Source organism: Ambystoma mexicanum, chromosome 7q (assembly GCF_040938575.1).
Source record: "Ambystoma mexicanum isolate Mex_15411 chromosome 7q, UKY_AmexF1_1, whole genome shotgun sequence".
Lineage (NCBI taxonomy): Eukaryota > Metazoa > Chordata > Amphibia > Caudata > Ambystomatidae > Ambystoma > Ambystoma mexicanum.
The window spans coordinates 228,493,952-228,511,413 of NC_090941.1; positions in this window are offsets into that span (position 1 = coordinate 228,493,952).

Sequence of the window (17,462 nt, forward strand, 5' to 3'; positions counted from 1 at the left end):
GGGGAGCGGGCTACGTGTATTTCAGGGGTTCGCGTGAACTTTTTCACGCGATCGGGCCTGGGGGAGCGTGCTACGTGTATTTCAGGGGTTCGCGTGAACTTTTTCACGCGATCGGGCCTGGGGGAGCGTGCTACGTGTATTTCAGGGGTTCGCGTGAAGTTCCACACGCGAATAGCCTGGGCGCGTGTATTTCAGGGGTGCGCGTGAAGTTCCACACGCGAATAGCCTGGGCGCGTGTATTTCAGGGGTGCGCGTGAAGTTCCACACGCGAATAGCCTGGGCGCGTGTATTTTAGGGGTGCGCGAGAAATTCTACACGCGAATAGCCTGGGCACGTGTATTTCAGGGGTGCGCGAGAAATTCTACACGCGAATAGCCTGGGCGCGTGTATTACAGGGGTGCGCGAGAAATTCTACACGCGAATAGCCTGGGCGCGTGTATTTCAGGGGTGCGCGAGAAATTCTACACGCGATTTCAGCAGGGTACGTGTATTACAGGGGTGCGCGAGAAATTCTACACGCGATTTCAGCAGGGTACGTGTATTACAGGGGTGCGCGAGAAATTCTACACGCGAATAGCCTGGGCGCGTGTATTTCAGGGGTGCGCGAGAAATTCTACACGCGATTTCAGCAGGGTACGTGTATTTCAGGGGTGCGTGAGAAATTCTACACGCGATTTCAGCAGGGTACGTGTATTTCAGGGGTGCGCGAGAAATTCTACACGCGATTGGCCTGGGTACGTGGATTTCAGGGGTGAGCGAAAAATTCTACACGCGATTGGGCCTGTGCGAGTGGGGCAGTGTATTACGTGGGTGTGCGGGAAGTTGAAGAGGTGAATTGCCAGTGTGGGTCCTCCCAGGTCTCCCCTCTACCCCCTCCACGACCTCTGCAGGCAGCCCACACCACAGGGGACTACCCTGCACCCCTGGTCATGTCCCGCAGGCAGCCCATCCACCATGGGCATGCCCCCCAGCCAAGCCACATGTCCCCTTGCACCCCCACCCCCCAGCAGGCCCCCACTCATGTCCCCTTGCACCCCCACCCCCCAGCAGGCCCCCAACCATGTCCCCCTGCACCCCCACCCCCCAGCAGGCCCCCAACCATGTCCCCTTGCACCCCCACCCCCCAGCAGGCCCCCACTCATGTCCCCCTGCACCCCCACCCCCCAGCAGGCCCCCAACCATGTCCCCTTGCACCCCCACCCCCCAGCACTGTGGGGCACCTGCCAGCAGGCCCCCAACCATGTCCCCTTGCACCCCCACCCCCCAGCACTGTGGGGCACCTGCCAGCAGGCCCCCAACCATGTCCCCTTGCACCCCCACCCCCCAGCAGGCCCCCACTCATGTCCCCCTGCCCCCAGGTCCTGACGAAACGCAATCATGGCAGTAATGGGCAGCATACCCAGCACAAACACCCAGCCAAGGATTGCATCCACCCACATAGTAGATGCAATTACATGATACAACCCCAATGGCAAGTATGTAAATGAACACATGTCCGTCACACACACATACACAATGGGTGCAAGTGAATGTCAAAACCCATATCATGACATGCATGAAACCAATGAGAAAATACCACAAATGTAAGTAATAAATATATGTATTAAAGATGAAAATGAAGTAAAGAAAAAAAACACACAACAATGGGGATGACAAAACAAATGGTCCATGTCCGAGAACTAATAGAAAAAATCAAAAAACAAAGGAATCCAAAAACTAATGTAGTCCAAAGCAAAATAATGGGGGGAAAAAATAAGGAAAAACCATTGCCTCATGGTGAACGGAAATATAAATCCAACAAATGTTTTCCAAACATCAAACTATGTACAAGAAGATCCCAGGGTCCATGAGCCCAACACCATAAATAAAACCTACTACTACTAACTAATGAAAAAAATATATACAGAAAAGTGGCCATTGTCCGAGCGGTCCAAAAAAAACTTAAAAAATAAAGGAAACCTAACACTAACTAACTAAAGAACTATATACAATGGCAGCGGGCAAGTCCTGCGGCTCACTCTGTGATGTTGCCGGCCAGGGCATCATCGAACTCCATGTCGATGTCCTGGAGGCGGGACTCTGTCCTGGCCCCGAGGTCTCGCAGGGACAACCCCGTGTCCACCTCAAACTCCCTGCGAGCTTCCTCGAGGCACTCAGCCCGCCTCAACGCCCGACGCATGGAGAACTCCGCCCTGACCATGGTGAGCCGCTCCTCTTCCGCCCGCTGCCGCTCCGCACCTATCCGCTGGACCAACTGCTCCCACACGGAAGACACTGCCATCCCAGGGTTCTCCTGCCCTCCGGCCGATGCCTGCCCCTCTGATCTTGATGGCCCCGAGCCATGATGCCACCCACGTCGAGCCTGCTGCTGCCTCCGACGCCACTGCCTCTGCCAGCACGACGGCATCCAGGCTGATGGAATCCACCGATGCCGTCGTGCACGTGCCCTGCCAGATGATGCCGGCACATCCTCCATCTGCAGGGGGACAGTTGCTGGTGTGTCCACCCCTGCTGGACCTTCGACTCCCGACTGTGGCAGGGATGGGGTCCCCATCGAGCTGGCTGCGTTGGTCGGGGTAGGTCCACAGGGGGCCCTGGTGGCATCTGGGCCGGAAGACGGCATGGAGCACGACTGGCGCATAGCCCCCACAGAGGAGGAGAGGGTCGCCAGAAGGCCACACACATGTAGGAAACCCCCGACCATGGCGGCTCCCAAATGGTTCACGTACGCACAGTGCTCTTCGTGATGATGTGCATGCTCCTCCCGGGAAGCATGCACCTCATCACGAATGCCAGCCGTGCGCAACGCGACACCAATCAGGACCCTCTCCACACGGCCAGGGGTCCCCTCGTCCGCAGGTAGAGGAGTGTCAGATGACATGGACATCTCCCCTACCTGCGGACGGGCCTGGGATGGGGCATCCCTGCTGGTGCATGGTGGTGCAGTCACAGTGTCAGGGACAGTGACATGCACAGGCCCCTCCACGGCGACCTGTGCTGCCTCCTGCCCCTGGCCCTGGACTGCACCACTTGCACCAGCAGGGATGCCCCCACCAGGCCCCATGTGTGGCTCAGTAGCGGCCTCCTCCCCCTCTGTGGAAACCACCAACCTGGATGTCTCCACGCCGTCTTCCGCCGGTGCAAGCCCCTGTGGGGGCTCACCCACCCCTTCCGCTGCAGCCGTGGCGGCATCCCCGCCGCTCTGCTCCACAGCGCCTTCTCCGCCCTCTTCTTCACTTGCCACTGTGTAGAGGGAGACATAGAACACAAGCATCAGGGTACTGTACAATGGTCCCCTAGACAGGAAGCAACAGCAGATGAGTGGCACTGTCATACATCACTTCCATCATGTCCCTCCACAACACATGGGTCAGTGCAGGCAAAACACATACAGTAACAGGCATGGCGCATGCCATGGACATTGGCATACATGACCAAGGGACTCATGATTCATACAATGTTGGTTTTAAACTCACATGCATCATGGGTCTTGCCATCACATGCACACACCTCACCGTAGTTCCATCCATCTGGCCTCGTACACCACAGACGCAGTGGATACAAGGATGACTAGGCTGCATCAGTGAATCTGAACATTGTCACAGACATGTGTCATGCATCCATGGCATTTACAAGTCACAGACACACAGGTCAGACACACACACATGGACACCATACGTGTACATGGGACCAGCACCCATCCCTCACCCCCACCCATGTCCAGGAACAGAGACTGCCATGCTTCCATGTGTCCATTCCGCACAGAGCCCCCCATGTTGCAATAGAACACATGCACCAACCATGTGGTTCACACATCACTGTACTCACATGCCTGACCATGATGTCCCTGCACACACACATACGTACATGGCCTATGTCACACATACAGGCAGGTATCAGACAACCAGCACACTGCAACATGCCCTGTCTCACACAGTGATGCTTGGCCACTTACCGGCCAACTCCAGATGGGTCTGCCTCCGAAGGATCTGGGCGTGGAGCGCTGGGTCTACGCGTTCCAGGACCCTCATCTGGATGTCACTCAGGCGTGCCCGGCCCCCCTCCGCGAGGCACCGGGCCTTATTGAGGGTCCTGGCCCTCAAGTCCTCCCAGCGCTTCTTGATGTGCTTGATGTCGCGGGTTGCCACCCCCTCCGCGTTGATGGCAACCACTACATCGTCCCAGATCCTCTCCCGTCCTTCCTTGTTGGCGCGTGGTCTTCCGAAGAGGGCATCATAATGCCCCAGGACATGCTCCACCAGGACACCAACTTCCTTCTCACTGAAGCTGGTGGCCCTCTGCCTCTCTGGCTGGGGGTCGCCACTGGTCTCAGATGGTGCTTGCCCCGACATGGCGACCCCCGAGGCAGGCGTGGGTGGGCAACTGGGTCCTGGGGCTGGGCTGTGGAGCGATGGTATCCCAGTCGGGAGTCTACTGTTCCAGCAGGGGTGGACACAGCAACTGGACCCCTGCAGATGGCTGATGTGCAGGCACCAAATGGCAGGGCACGGTGGCAGCAGGCAGGCAGGCAGGCAGGCAGCACCAGATGGCACGTGGGAGGCTGCTCGGGGCACTGGGGGGCAGTAATTCGGCCTTCTGGGCAGGAGCGTGGTCTTCCGTGTGTTTTCGCGTGGCCAGCTTGATACGGAGTGATTTGGCACGTGAAAAATCTGCACGTCAGCGTGTAATTCGAGGAAAGGCCCTTAGCGCGTAAGCGCGTCAGCACGCGTACGCGATTTCATTGGACCAAAGGCCCTTACAGCGTAAGCGCGTCTGTGACGTTTTGCGCACGGGCATTGCCCTGGCAGGGCTTGGAGATCCCGCGTGCCTTTATGTTCTGTACGTGCTTTTCGTGCGGTGCGTGTGTTTTCCATCCGTTGGGGTTCACACGCTATTACTTCACAGCGGGTGTTGGCTACGCGTTCTACTACACGCAAGGCAGACGGTGAGTGGTACCCCGCTCCCCCAGGCCCGATCGCGTGAGAAAATTCCCGCGCACCCCTGAAATACACGCGCCCAGGCTATTCGCGTGTAAAACTTCCCGCGCACCCCTGAAATACACGCGCCCAGGCTATTCGCGTGTGGAACTTCCTGCGCACCCCTGAAATACACGCGCCCAGGCTATTCGCGTGTAAAACTTCCCGCGCACCCCTGAAATACACGTACCCTGCTGAAATCGCGTGTAAAACTTCCCGCGCACCCCTGAAATACATGCGCCCAGGCTATTCGCGTGTGGAACTTCCCGCGCACCCCTGAAATACACGTAGCACGCTCCCCCAGGCCCGATCGCGTGAAAAAGTTCACGCGAACCCCTGTAATACACGTAGCCCGCTCCCCCAGGCCCGATCGCGTGAAAAAGTTCACGCGAACCCCTGTAATACACGAAGCCCGCTCCCCCAGGCCCAATCGCGTGAAAAAGTTCACGCGAACCCCAGTAATACACGTAGCCCGCTCCCCCAGGCCCGATCGCGTGTAAAAGTTCACGCGAACCCCTGTAATACACGTAGCCCGCTCCCCCAGGCCAGGTCGCGTGTGGGACTTCCCGCGAACCCCCGGAATACACGTACCCCGCTCAATCGCGTGTGTGACTTCCCGCGCAACCCCGAAATACACGTGCCCCGCTCGCACAATTGCTGTATGTTGCCACGTTTGTAATGCGCAGGGACGCTACCGCCTGCCTTCTTGTGGCGGACGTGTATCGGCTTGTGCGTGTCTTTCGCTGTGCGTGGCTTTGCCCTATTCGGTTCCATAAATACGTGTGGTTCGGGTGCGTGTGGGCGTTCCCTCTGCTTCCCTGCAGTACATTCCCAGTTACGCCCTTGTTTTCGCAAGTTGTTCCCCATTCCGCGCGTTACGCCCCGTGTTCCGCCCACTTTCTAGTGTATGCGCAGAGGTTGTGCGCTTTCACTGTGCGCGTCGCGCACGTCTTTCGGGATGTTGCAGTGACGTGTGCGCCATGCACGGGTTTGGCGCACATCCCGAGGAAGACATGCGCAGGGACTTCCATGAATCGCACGCGTACGCGTGCGCCTCTTTTTTTCCGCTTGCGCCTGCTTGCGCCTGCTTGCGCGTAGATTTTCGGCGCACGTTTGTTCCATGAATCGGCCCCTATATAAGTTTGCGGACATCAAGTTCATAAGAAGAGATCTAGTCAGTTCCATATGACATGTATATAAAGTCAAAGTCATTATTGTTAAGTTGTGCTACTAAAAAACTATGAAATTCAGTGAAAAAACTTTGTTAAAGGGACGTTATGGTTAAGTTGCGCTACTAAAAACCTATGAAATTCAGTGAAAAAAACGTTGTTAAAGGGACGTTATGGTTAAGTTGCGCTACTAAAAACCTATGAAATTCAGTGAAAAAACTTTGTTAAAGGGACGTTTTGGTTCCAAGTAAAACCGAAAAACCCTTGAAATTCGCCAGTTATGGTAAGCTAAGCAACCATACGTTTTATGATCAGAAGCCTTGGCCCACCCACTTGGTTTGTTACATTAAGTTGTGCAGAATATGCATGGGAAGATTTACATGATTTCCTACGCATATCAAATAAAAACAAAACAAACATAGATATACTAACACCTGGAAAACTTTGTTCTTTGGATCCTGTTAATGTTTCAAGATATTTTCACCATCGCTTCATTGCTATGCTACATTTTATTTGTAATAAAACTGTTCCTCCCCTTGGAGAAGTGCAACACTTCTTTTGGAGAAAAGAATACCAAGCCAGAGGAGCACCACATATCGACATGCTTTTATGGATTAAAGATGCTCCTAAATTTGGTCAAGACAGTGATGCCACTGTTTTACAGTTTATTGAAAAATATGTCACTTGTGAAATTCCATCAGAAGCCACAAATAGTGATCTTCATGCACACATTTTACAACTTCAAAGACACAAATGTGGAAAATATTGTTGTCGCAAATACAAAAACAAAGGTAAATACTAGACCAAATGCCGATTTGGTTTCCCTAGACCAGTTACAAATACAGGTCAAGTGAACAACCTCATGCCTTGAGTTAGACATATTGTTAAAGGTAAGTCACCTAAAAATACATATTACATAAAAAGAAAAGAAGAAGAAAAATATATCAATGATTATAATGCAATCATTGCCCACTTATGGCATGCAAACATAGATGTGCAGTACATTGCAGACAATTCTATTGCAGTTGCATGATATGTCACAGCATACTTAACTAAAGCAGAAAAGACAGAGCTCCAATACCTCTGGAATGACCTGTCATCAGATAAAACAGTGTCTCAGAAATTATACAGCTTGGGCATAAAAATGCTCACCCATAGAGAATGCGGATCATATGAAGCAGCTGATCATTTAACTGGTACTGCATTGTATGGTAAATCTGAAAATATAGTATGGCTAAGTCTTGGTCCAGCTAAATCTAGAAAAAGAGTTCTAAAATCATATGAAGATATAGAAACAATAGCCAAACGAGATCCCAACAGCCAAGTCATTTTAAAAAACAATTTATTGGACACATACTACCCAAACAGAAGTAATACTTTGGAAAACATGTGTCTATACCACATAGCCCAAAACTACACATACAAAAATAATATGAAACCTGATGAAAAAAAAGGTAAATATAGAGTGACAAACTGTGAAGGCAGCTTAGTTAAACTCACTAAACCAAATTTAATTAATCATATCAAATTGTCCTTAAAGACTCCTCAACATAAAGATGTATATTACATGTCCCTGCTACAACTCTTCAAACCATGGAGAAAAGAAGAACACATACTAGATAACTATGACTCATATGAGGATGCTTTCAAAGCAAATGAAAGCACTATAACTGATGTAAACTTTGCACAGTACAAAACAATGTTGCACAATGAACAGCAACACGAAGAAGAACTCCAAGCCCAACTAGATAAGGACACTCCTGACAGTAGTCAACCTTCTGTAACAGGAAGCCAAGAACCACTGGGAGAACCACCAATAATAAATGAGGCAGAATTAGCTATGATAGAAGTAGAAAACACCATGTGTCAGTATGAAGATAAATAAGACTTAACTATACTACAATCAAAACTAAACAATGAGCAACGTAGCATTTTTCAAGAAGTAACAAAACAAATTGCACATGGTATAAAATATGAAAATAAAGAATGTTCCCGCCATAATTATAAACCTATACTACTGTACGTCAATGGTGAAGCTGGTTCTGGCAAAACATTCCTAATCAAAATCATTAGTAAGTTCCTTCAACAATTAACAAACAACAAACTGTCAGCTGTTGTCACTGCCCCCACAGGTTTAGCTGTCTACAACATAGGTGGTGTTACATTACACCGATTACTATTATTACCAGTAGAACACCAGAACAAATTAGACTATTACAAACTTTCTCCAGAAGCTGCAATGGAACTACGCAGAGTATTGAAACAAATGAAAATGCTACTAATAGATGAAGTGAACATGGTCTCCAACCTGATGTTAGCTTTGATTCACCTCAGATTACAAGAAGTACTCAAAACAGACTATGAAGAGCTCTTTGCAGGAAAACACATTTTTGTTTATGGAGATCTGCTTCAATTAACACCAGTAAAAGGTGAGCCTATTTTTAAAACATTAGGACAAAAACTCTGCCGTAAAACTGTTGGCAGCATTGGAAATGTCAACCTTTGGCAACATTTCCAATACAGAGAATTAACAGAAAACATGCGGCAATCTGCAGATCTCACTTATTCCAACATTTTAAAAAGTATCAGAGTTGGTATACTTTCTAAAGAAGCAGAAGCAATATTGAAAACTCGGCACATTAATGCACTTTATGGCGATAATGCATCTGCTACAGATGTTATGGAACAATTAGCCCACAAAAATGTCAATTGTATGGCCTTAATGCCAACTCTTGCAAGCTGTTTCAAATTCAATGAAATCCTGCTAAGTAAAGAAATGCAACCAATCATGGAAATTAGCACCACAGACAAACTAGATGTACATGGTATGACACTACCCATGTGTGACCAAGCCACAACAAGACTAAATAGTTTAGAAAAATCAATCTCAAACACAGTAGGCTTAGAAAAGATATTAAAATTATCCTTAAGTTGCAGAGTAATGCTTAAAAGTAACCTTGACGTGGACCAAGGACTAGTTAATGGAGTACTGCGTACAGTTGTTGGCTTTCAAACATACCCACGCGACAACAAAATTCAGTTTGTCAATATACTCTTTGACAAACTTTCAGAAGTAAAAAGGATAGGACGCACAACAGCTAGATTCCTTCTCTTCAAAGATATGTATGTACGCAGAGAACAATTTTCTCTAACTCTTGCATACGCAGTCACGATTCATAAATCACAAGGTCTTACCCTAGACAAAGCAATGATAAATATTGGTAACACAGTCTTCAAAGAAGGCATGAGCTATGTAGCACTATCACGCTTACGTACACTTGACGGTCTATTTCGAATCAACTTTGATGCAAGTAAAATAAACGCTGATATTCCTTGCATTTTAGAATACAATAGACTTCGCTCACTATACACCCCCCACCTAAGCACATATTCTGTTCCACAAAAAGTAAAACGTTATAAAAGAAAAATAAATCAAACAGAAATGGAACAGGATGTCACTGCAAATCCTCCAAAGAGAGTAAAAGAAACTAATACTTCATCAAGTACCACAAGCAAAAAAGAATCAATTAGGGAAATTAAACCAGGTACTTCTTTAAAGAAGGAAGACAAACTCCAAAAAAAGCAGTTACATACAGAACTACCTGGACCATTTAAATTCTCAAATATAGTTGGTGTAAGTTGCTACGCAAATGTAGCAATGAATATTCTATTTCAATTACCACCAATTGTTGACAGCATTTACTTACACAGTACAGACCCATTGTGTTTGCAAATGTTAGTACTTCACAGAAATGTAGCAAACAATCCTGACAACACGTATAGCGTTTATGGAATAAGACAACAATTGGACTACTGTGCTAGAATGGTGAAATTCACTATAAACTCACAGGAAGGTCCACAAGAATTTCTAATGTACTTACTACAAGTACTGGGAAACAAAAACATACCTATAAACGAAATGTTTCAGATTTCATACATGTGGAAACATACATGCACTCTCTGCAACAATGTGACACAAGAAAAAATCCCCAATGAACGCTTCATATATATATCAATACCAAATTGAGAATCCATTTCATTTCAGCGACTTGTACAAAATGCAAACCATGGTAGATTATGCTCTACCCGCAATTCAGATAATCGCTCCACGTTAGTAATACAAACACATAGTAAATACATAATACTAATGCTTCTATGTTACAATGCAGATGGTACCAAAAACAACTGCAAGCTGACTGGATTCACACATGGTCAAATATCACTTGGTATGAAAACCTTCACAACAATAGGTATAATCTACCATGCAGGAGCCACAACCAATTCAGGGCACTACACTGCATATATAAAAAAGAAATGTGGATGGTTTGAATGTAATGATAGTACCATTACTCTAAAGCAGAGATTACCAGCAAATCTTACAAACGCTTATTTGATGTTCTTAAAACCAAAATTTGATAACTAAACTGTATTTAAACCCTAAGTAAACTTGTGTTAAAAAAATATAAACTGTTAGAATACTCCAAAAGCTATCTAACTGCTCAAAGATTCTACAACAACTAATCAGATAAATGAATACCACTAAATTAGACCAAAAAATACACAGTTAGAATACGCCAATTGGTATCTAACTGTCCCAAAATGTAACAATATCCAAATAGATACATGAATACCACTAAAATATATAAAAAAAATAGACAGTTAGAATACGCCAATTGGTATCTAACTGCTCCAAAATTTTATAATATCCAGACAAATAAATAATATGTTACTGCTCCAAAAAAATGCAACAAGCCAAAGTATAAAGAATTAGCCAGAAACAACAAGTGAACACTGAAAACAAACAAACAAATAAACTGTAGCATAACAGAAAAGGTTTTTTTTTTAATCCAACATGGATTTTTTTTTCCCCACAGACCCAATGATTTTAGCAACAAATACAGAAACTGAGCAAATTTCACAGTACTCTGATTTGTAATCTACTAAATATGAGGGCCCAAAAAAAAAGAAGTATGTTGATTATACAATGTAATAAGTCATTACAAAATACTAATACTAACATGCTATTTTCTTTTATCACAGAAATTAACAAGAAATACATGTACTCTGGTTACTAGACCAAACAATAAGTATACAATAATAAGGAGAACCATCGCAGCATATCACATCCATAGTATCTAATACCTTTGTTCCTCATTCATTTGTTTTTCACCCAAAGTTATAAGCAAATATGAACGTGATATGCTGCGGTGGTTGTGGCCAGGACATAGATTCTTGGGTGCATGGCCAAATGGATGTATATATATTGTTTTTAATTGAGGCTCCTGGGTTATGGCAAGCAGCATGTGGTTCTGTGTTTCTTGAGTGGCTCGTTTTCTGATAGCTATAGCCGGTAAGATAGCTCAGTGGGTTGAGCGCTCACTGCTGCAATGTGTGCATGCTCTCCAGGTTGCCGGTTTGGCTCCCGGCAAGGTCAACTCAGCCTTTCATCCTGCTGAGGTTGATAAATGATAAATGAGTACCAACACAGGTTGGGTGATATTGTATGTATATTTGTTCCATATGAAGCACATAAGTGCTATATAATAACGCATCATTATCGTTTGGCCTTGGATGTCTGCTTGCAATAACAGTATTTTGGTAAATGAGCCTATACACGCTGATATTAATGATACATATGGTGATCCATTCTTGGATGAAATGTATATCATATTACAATGATATTGTAACCATATGTTTTGTAGTGTACTTAGAAACAATGCTATTTGATGCTACTTCTTGTTCTGCCAAGGAGTAAAAGGTTGTGTTCCATTGCTTCCTGTGATGTGACTTTAGGGTGGGGTCAAATGACATCACTTCCTGTGATGCCATCAGAGGTCAAAGGTCGTGTAATGTCACTTCTGCTACCTCTGGCATTTTGATGAAATGACGTCACTGTGTAGGGCTTTGAGTTACAGACCTGTTTTGTCTTCCTGTTTTCTCAGTAATTTAAAGATATCTTTTTAAACTTCATGTGTTCCCCGCTGCACTTAAAAAAGCGCTGGAAGGTAATGTGCTTTGTCTTAGAATGCAAAGAATTCATTCACACTTCATGTAAAGTTTGAAGTCTCTTTATTATCGCAATTAAAGATTTTCACATTAAAAGAAAGAAATGCAACAGAAATACTTCCCAGTTAGCATTTCTCTAACCTGCTTCATCTCTGCCAAGCCTTCACTGGGAATCACAAGGTTGGGAGAGAGAATCCTTCACCAACGAGAACAGACTAATGGAAACACGTCTGCTTCAGTCAGCCCAGTCGGAGTTCATAGTAAGAAGTCAAGAAGTGAAGTGACTTGCTCTTTCCCTGTATGTGTGATGCCTTTACTTCCAAATATAATCCAGTACTTTTCAAGATATGTTCACCATCAGTAGAATCCCACAGCTGCACAGCCGTTGCAGCTACTGGACTCCACTGAATTTGTAAAAAAATATCCAGATTCTCATGAGAAGCCGAAAGACTTTGCTCTTGGCTGCTAACACAATGCAAAACAAGCTTCATCTGAATAAATAAACAAGCTATCTTTCCATCACTCCAGCAAATGCACACTGTGCTCAGAGGAATGGGCCTCTCTTTAAGCTTGAAGTAAAATGTTCATGTGTGTTCACAGAATGCATTTCACTTAGACTCCATCTTGGAAACAAAGGTTACATTTTTTGTAATGCATTACAAGCTACTAAGTGTGTGTTTGGCCCAGAGGCAGTGCATAGGAAGACTGGTTGAGGAGGAGCCCTGTACCCAGTGAGACTCTGAGTGAAACAAGCAAATGACTAGGCGCAGCAGACAGGTAAGTTAGCAAGGGAGTGAGAGAGAGAAGGCAGATGAGAAAATGAGGGTCTTGAGCAGCTTCTGTAACTTCAGGTGGTCCGGCTCCAGTCTGAGACGGACAGGGAGGCCATTCCAGAGGGAGGCACCTGCAGAGGAGAGAGATGTATCCCCCATGCTCTGTCTGCAGAAGTGCCTGACCGTAAGTGAGTTGGAGGTAGCTGAGTGAAGGGCTCTAGAAGGAAAGTATTTTGGAAGAGAGAGTTGGATGTAGTGTGGGCCCCGGCCCCAGAAAGCCTTGTGGACAATGCAGGGGGTCTTGAACTTGATCCTTGCAGCCACTGGGAGCCAGTGGGGAGATTTCAGGGCTGGAGAGATACGGTCCCTGGGAGCCAAGGATAAGTCTTGCAGTCCTGTTCTGTATTAGTTGCAGGTGTCAAAGAGTAGAGGTTTGCATATTGAAAAAGAGGCTGTTGCAATAGTCCAGCCTGGAGAGAATCCAGGCTCTGGAAACCGTGACCTTCTTGGGGGAAAGTGATAAAAGTCAGAATACCTCTAAGGAGGGGCAGCTGGAAGTGGGCCTTGGAAAATTGAACAATTTGAAAAGATGTCACTGAAAGGTTTACTCAGCATTTGGAAACTTAGTTCTAAATCCTATAACTATTTTCCATGGAGTGACAAATATGTTCATAGATTTAAAATGCTGCGAGCGCCATGAACTGTGCAAACAGCAATTCCCGAGAAGTGAACTGCCCATTGAAAGAGACAGAGATTAACAAATAGATTATGTTAGCTAATCAAAGATAATTATCTTTCATGCATGAAAAGAATTTAATGAAGTATGAAATACATGTTCACATTTCTTAGAATTGTCTTTCCTGTAAAGCAAAGGATACAACAATGTGTTCTTATACATGCCCCATTACGGCTTCTCCATCCTCATTCTTTATCCAAACGTTTTTCCATAAGAGCTCTTGGTATTAGATTTATCAAATTATGTCATCTTGTTATGTCTAAAGTAGTGTTGTTTTACAGTTTGTGCCACGGTTGTCAGATGGTCACATTGCGTTGTCTGCACTTATTGTATTTGTCGCACGGTTCCTCTTTTGTTTAAAATGAATATGAATACAGAAAAAAACAGAAATTCACGTCATTAAGATAATTGGAGTTCTACTAAAACGTATGGGTGACTTGCCACTTCAAAATATTTAACAAAGTGCAGAAGGTTTAGCCTACGTGCTCTGTTATATTTAACCATGCTTGTGCTGCTTTTACTGTGGGAGCATAGCACTTTAGGTTTGCTGAGGATGTTGACATTTGTTCACTTGGCAATACAGAGAGTCTGCAGAGGATGTGAATAGCTGTGTTAAGAGCAATTAAGAGACTAAAAATGAAAGTTTGTTTCAATAGCTACATTAGAAATGCTTTCTTTGTAATATACAGTAAGACATATATATTGTTTATTTTGCAGAGAAAACCAATGTACAAATGTGATTGCCAGAAAGATGGGAAAATGGTCGACCCTAACTTATCATTGACCACAGAAGTTCATTGTACAACTAGACCCATAATTCCCATGTGAATGAATGATGAATTAATCAAATTATAACGTCAGAAAGAAGCAAACTTTGTCTTGGGTGAAGTCACAGAGCAGTATGAGGAGCGGTGTGTGTGTGGGGGTTATTCAGGGACTGGAGTCATATGGGCTCAGACAAATCCTTTTCTTTGACTTCATTGACTTACATTTATACTTATAAAACCTCAATGATTTTTGTTAGGATTATATGTAAGTATGAAAATAAGGCATTTTAAGCCAAATGAATCTGCTTTTTAGGCCAAATTGAAGAGGGTTTGAAATCCTACATGTAAAAATGTGGTCCTAGTCATGGGTAAAGTGTGCAGGTCATCTAAAGTTCATGGACATTGATTGCAGAGGTAGCACTCCCTGCCAGCCCAGGAAATTTGTATTTGGCATATTGAAGGCAGAGTTCCTGAAAGACATGTGTACACTTTAGTGGGTTATTAATGTATACATTAATTGTCAGGGCTCATTCTCTTTGCTTCGGAAGGATCATTGCAGAATCCTCAGGATGTGTGGACAACAAACCGGCAGCACCTATATACTTGAGTATGGAGGGTGCCCAAGCTAAATTGACATGCCAACTCTTTACTGATTGTGGTAGATGTGTACTATACATATATTATATAACATAAACATAAACATCTTTCTAGCCAGAACCTATTCATACCGGGTTTGGCACCTTATTTGAAATTAAGGTATGGGTGCTCTGTGCCTTGAAGGGAAATTCCAAGACTGGTCATCTATATTTCCTTGAGGATCCTAAGATAGGCAGCTGCCGGCCAAAAGTCTTGTCCAAGTTTCATAGTCAAATGTAGAGTGAACATTTGCAGCCTCTATGTCCGGAGTCCAGTTTTAGGGATGGCATGCAATTATGGGTAGAGTCTAATAAAGAGTTTCACCTCGTGATCATCGGCAGAGATCACATTCTGTCTGCAAAAGCACAAAGAATGACCAACCTCCAACATCTTGCACTTGGTCTCTTCAGAGAACACTGGCTGTAAAGGTGCATTATAAATGACTTGTCATATCAAATCATATCATATAATAAAGACGTTTTAGGGATTGAACAAAGAAGGCAGACTCCCCAAATTCCAAGCCATTTGCCTAGGCTTGCAGGAGGAATGGTGGAAACCCCATCACGAGGGTTACTGATGTGAATCCACTACACAATGGCTGATATACATCTTCTGAAAGGGGCCATCTGAAATCAGATAAAGAGGAAAGTGTAAATCACCCTACCATTACCGGTCCACAACAAACAAAAGTATTGCTTAACTGCTCAAAAGGGAGAATGCATGGAGACAGTTTCAGATAGCAGATATTATCCGTAGATCGAAACACTACCAGTTTTCCTTGAGTAAGAGGTTTGGGTTAATGGACAGGAACTGTAAATTAACATTGAAATCAATACAGATGTATATCCTGTAAACTTCAGACGGAATCAATGGCACCACACAGTGCATTTATTGGATAACAACAGTTAAGGTGTTTCATAGTAAAGTTCAATAGAAATAATGTGCTACTCTGTGCAACATACCTTTATGCATCCACAAAATGGCGTCTGTAGCTTGAAACTGCATTGCACTTTACATTGGCAAGTGCTTATGCTGATTGACAACATAAGGTAGCCGGTATAGGTAACTGTGATGTACCGTTGATTTAATCTTTTTGAGAGACAGTCAATTTGCATTGCAAATTACAATGAGCAAATCAGGCTTACTACTGACTAACAAGGAGTGCACTGGGAAAAGGTTAGAGTAACTCATAGTAATTTCCTTTGTGAATTGAAGAGTCCTTTACAGTAATAGGTCAGAAGTATGTCAGACCTATTCATTGCAAGTTCTATTGTGAAATAACATCCCTCTCTGGTTGAAAGGTAGTTGTAAATCTGAGTTACTCACAATGACATTCTTTCTGAATCATCATATTCACTCCAGGTTTATGTCAAGCTGCCAAGGGTCTTGCAGGTTCCATAACAACTCACTGTCGTATCCCACACTAGAATAAAGCTTTGCTTCACAGACACAACACACTCATCAACATGCTGCTCCTGAATCCAATTAGTGCTTGGCACTCAGGTTGTGAAATTTCGTGCTTGCCAGTTCTTGCCAAATGTATAAGAACTCTGTGGCTGATGTCTCCACAGTACACATCTGTTCCACCGCACACTGCAGTAATATGCATATACATATATCTCGAAGTCAGTAAACTCAAATTTCGTGTCCACAGAATTAGCCTCAAACTTGATGACCAAAATGTTTTAATGTGGAGTGTCACTACAGAAAAACATGATCCTCCTTGTTGGACAGAACCCATCAATCATGATTTGATTTGATTTTTGAATTTATATATTGTGCATATCCACAGAGGTACCTGGCAGAGTACTGCATCTAGGCACAGATGGACTAATTAATGACATAATAAACTTATTATGTCATTAATTAGTCCATCGACCTATAGGCCCAGGACAATTATCTGAACAAATAAGTGTTCTATTGCTTCCTAAAAATGGCTAGAGAATCAATCTGCCGCAATTGTACTGGGAGATGGTTCCAGGCACGAGGCCCTGCCACAGAGAAAGGTGTTTCTCCCCAACCAGTGCTCTGGAGAGTGGTACTACCAGTAGGCCTTGTCTCAGAGATTGCAATCTGCGAGTTGGGCAATATCTTACAATTTAAGATGTCATATAGGATGGTGCAAGACCATGGATACACTTAAAGACAAGACACAATATTTTAAACTATATCCGTTGCTGCAATGTAAGCTTCTACAAAAGTCAAAAATTGGCGACTTTCGTGGCAGAGAAAAAATCAGATGCACCGCCGAGTTTTGGGCCACTTGAAGGCACCAAAATTGGTATTTTGGTAGGCTGGACAGCAAAGCATTACAGTAAACAAATTTACTATTTGTGTGAGTTCCCACCACCAAAGGTCAGTCAGCCTCAGAAATAAAGCGGTTTAAGAAGTTTCAGTTG